Source organism: Pteropus alecto, unplaced genomic scaffold (genome assembly GCF_000325575.1).
Source record: "Pteropus alecto unplaced genomic scaffold, ASM32557v1 scaffold80, whole genome shotgun sequence".
Classification (NCBI taxonomy): domain Eukaryota; kingdom Metazoa; phylum Chordata; class Mammalia; order Chiroptera; family Pteropodidae; genus Pteropus; species Pteropus alecto.
Window position 1 is genome coordinate 1,461,204 of NW_006430460.1, and position 4,328 is coordinate 1,465,531.

Genomic DNA, 4,328 nt, shown 5'->3' on the forward strand with positions numbered 1-4,328 from the left:
AGCGTCGTGCATCTAGCGAGATGTTTGGGAGAATGAGCAGAGAGGGCTCATGGGCAATTCCGGTTCTGTGGGTTCCAGCTGACCTTGATCCCCAGTGCAGCCAAGGTCCCCCCAAGCCTTGCCCACCGCAGCGTCAGTCTCAATGGCACCCAGCAGGGCCATGAGACCCAGCCTTCCGCGTCAGCCACAGGGGGCTAGGCTGGTGGCTTTGGGCAGAACCCCTCTGCCCCCCACTTTGCTCACCTGTCTTCTGTCCAACCTCACTCCCCTGAACCCGCAGAGAACCAGCGCTGGGTGTGAAGCCTGGGAGACGAAGGTACAAGGCCGGCCCTCGTGATCCTCGTGACCCCACGAGGGGCTGCTCCCCGAGCCCGCAGGACTGTGTGGCCTGGACCCACTGCTGTCCCTGAGCTCAGTGCCGTGGGGACAGCTCTCCCTGCTGGGCCCAGGCAGCTCTGGGGCAGCGGGGACGCCCAGCTGTGGTCTCAGAGCCTTCCCCCAGACCCCGAGGGAGAGGTCAGGCTCAAAGAAGGTCGGCAATAAAAAGCTCCAGGAAGGTGGCGGCCTCGGTGTGGGCCATACGCTTCTCCACACCACTCCCCGGTGGCTCCCGGGACAAACGTTCAGAGCCCCACACAAAAAGGACGCCCTCTGCTTCTGGCCACAGCGGCTCCCAGCAAACGCGGGGCGAGGCCTCTGCCACCTCGAAGAATGCTCTCACAGCTTATGGCGCTGCGACTTTTTGGGAATTTACAACCCAGGAAAAAGAGAAAAAAAAAAATGCTGGTGAGAATGTAAGATGCTATTTCAGGACAAGAAGTAGTATTTTGGGTGACTCTTAGGGAGTAATTTTGTGAAGTTTCAGACAGAAGTGACAACAGAAATGACTGTATCCAAGTAGAGGGCCGGAAAGGGTTGGCACGGCCCAGCCGAGAGGCGGTTCGCCCTGGGACTTGTCACCGAAGGCCTGAGCAGCTGCCCCACGGACGAGCCAGCCGGAGTGCAGACGGTTACCAGAAGCGCAAACAACACATATTAGGCTCCAAACCCAAGGACATAGAGGAGAGAGAGAGAGAGATAGACAGAGACAGAGAAAGAGACAGAGAGTCTGAAAATAATTCCAGGATTCGCCTGTTTGCCAAGTGCCTCCCGTGGGCCAGAGACCCCTGCATGCTGGGACAACAGCCATGCTCCTTTTGACAGCCGAGTCTCAACTTTCGACTTAACGATAGCCCGCCCCACCCCCATGAACATCGACCGGGCCTGCGACCACGCGTCACCGGGCACACCTCGCCCGTTCACTCCCTGCGGCAAGGCCATGAACCAAGCCACACCGGGCAGCGGGTCAGTGGACCTGGGAGTGTGGATCCTGAAGCCAGGCCACCAGGGTTCAAGTCCCGCCTCGGCCACTCACCAGCTGTGTGACCCTGAATGCAACCTCTCTGCGGCTCGGTTTCTTCGTCCATCAAGCAGTCCGTCGACGTCATGAGATGCTGTGCAGATTAAATCGGCTAGTACAGATTAGCACCTAAGAAGGTGACCGGCTACAGTGAGCGCCATCTAAATGTGGGCCACTGGTATTGTCGTCCCCATTTTACGGAAAGAGGCGAACCCCATGGCAGGGAGCTGGGCTCTGGGTCGGGGCCCAAACACCACGGCAGTACCAGGCAGCCTCATCCCAGAGCTGTTGTTTGGGGCTGTCTTCAGAACTGCCCCTTCTACAAGAGTGTAGAAGTTTGTCACTGCAGGCCACCAGCGGGTGGCTCGTCTGCATGGGGTTCCGTGCTGTGGGCTGCAGACAGACACCTCCGCTCACCGACACCCCGACAGAAGTGACTGGCAAGGGCTGGCACTGTGTCCAGGCTTGCTAGGACGTCCAGAACCCAGCAGTCTGTGCCAGCTTTCCAGAAACTTCCTTATGCTCTCCTGGGAACGATGTTTTTCTGTTAACTCCAGGTCTCAAAAATGCTAATTTAAAAATTATTTTGAAAGAACTAATACCTGGGCCCTGCCCCCCGCCCCCTGAGGTTCTGATTATCCGGCCTGGGGTGTGGCCTGGGCATCAACATTTGTTCTAAGTTCTCCAAGTGACTCGAATGTGCAGCCATGTTTGAGGACCCCTGACCTGAGCTGTCCTCGGATGGCAGATGCGACTGTGTCCCCAGCCTCCCTTGCAGCGAGCTGTGGCTCTGTGATTGATTCCTGTGAGTGACCGTGCTTCTTGTGGGGCTTGGCCGCCTCTCTCCCTCTGGTCCCCTCCCATAGGCTGGCACAATGACGAAGGCAAGCCGGCATTTCAGGGCCACCCGGGGGAGCTGTCACCTCCCCACCTGGGTCACCCACCTCCCTTTGGGCCGTTAAATGGGAGACAGATGAAGTTCGGCCTCTGCGATTTTAGGTGCCTTTGTTGAAGCAGCTAAGTGGGCGTCCTGGGAAAGGCCTGGCTGATTGCTTTCCAGTGGGGATGAATGTCACAGTCACCTGAGGACCCTTACACAGTACGGATGCCAGGGCCACCTCCGATCTGGCAGGTCAGCATGCCCAAGGACGGGACAAGGACATCCGCCATTTTCCCGGGATTTTTCTTTGCTTGCTTTTAAATTCTATCTTCATTGCTAATGACAGGATGAAATGAAATAATTTCGACCAAATTAATGTGCACAGCATGGGATACACCACCAACGGGCTGATCTCTCAGAGAGTCGAGAGGAAATGCCATGTTTGTCTGCTCACCGCCTGCCTTTTGTCTGTCCTTCCTCTGGCTACTCATCCAGTATACACTATGCGGTCTTCTATTTTTTTTTTAAGACTATTTTTTAGGGCGGTTTTAGGTTCACGGCGATATTGAGAGGAAGGCGCTGAGACTTCCCATACGCCCCCCCCAAACCTCCCCCGCTACCAACCTCTCCCCCCAACCAGAGTGACACATTCGTTACAATGATGAACGTACATGAACACGTCATTATCACCCCAAGTCCGTAGCTTACGTTGGGGCTCTCTCTTGGTGTTGCACATTCTACGGGTTTGGACAAGCGTGTGGTGACACGTATCCATGATCGAAGTGTCATACAGAGCAGTGTCACCACCCTAAACCCCTCTGGGCTCTGTCCGGCCGCCCCGTGCCCCACTCACGCCCCCACGGCCCCTGGAGGCCACTGATGTTTTCACTGTCCCCATATTTTGCCTTTTCCGGAGTGTCAGAGTCGGAGCCATGCAGTACGCAGCCTTTTCAGACTGGCTTCTTTGACTTAGCAATAGGCATGTAACTGCCCTCGACGTCTTTTTGTGGCTTGATGGTCCATTTCTTTTTATGACTAAATATTTCGCCGTCTGCGTACACCAAAGTTTATTTACCCATTCACCTACCGAAGAACATTTTGGTTGCTTCCAAGATTCGGTAATTATGAATAAATTATAAATAAGCTGCTATAAACATTCATGAGCCGGTTTTTGTGCGGACATAACTTTTCAGCGCGTTTGGGTAAACAAATACCCAGGGGTGGGATTACTGGATCAGACACCTATAATTCTGAAAACTGCGTGGGTGAGTTTAGCCCCCACCCTGGTGAGGTTTGGTAGGAAACAGCCCAGCCCGTCTGCTCCGCTGGTCAGACACCCTGGAGCTTGGGCCCGTCCAGACGGAGACACTCAGTGTACTGAGCCCCAGGCTGGGCGCACCCCCATGGCCCCATTTCCCCAGCAGCCCCTCAAGTGACACTGGGCCCACCCAGGGAGCTCAATGGGCCTTTGCCAATGGATTGCAATGAGCCGAGAGGCGAAGGGCCACGGACAGAGGTGGGCCAGGGAGAAGTCACCACATCCTCACGTCCAGCGGGACAGAGCTGGCAAAGCAAGTTGGGCTCAAAAGGCTGACATTTAGAATTTTAAAAGGGGGCTGATGAGATGTGTATTCACAAATATCCTGCTCTTAGTGTAAAAGGTTGCCATGGAGACCTGTGACTGTGACACCAACTCGTGGCTTCAGGGCAGGTCGGGTCTCCTTGTACTAAGCAAGGTAGATGGCTGAGCCTCTGCTTGCTGCAGTTGTTGGTTCTGGGCGGCACCTGCAGTGTCTTGGGATGGCACGCGAGAGCCCCCTCAACAGCAAAACTCTTCCAAGACCGAGCCGTTGCATCCTCTCCCAAAACGGATAATTAGGCAGAGCACGCAGCAGCTGTCTCTCTGAGTGCACGTTCCCTTCCAAAGCCTTCCATATATGAGCCGCCCCAGCCCCAAGCTGGCTTCGGCTGGCAGAACTTGGCCTTCAGAGAGCCCAGACTCGATAACCCTCCACCATCCAGACGGGCGGGCGAGCTCCCGGAGCCTTT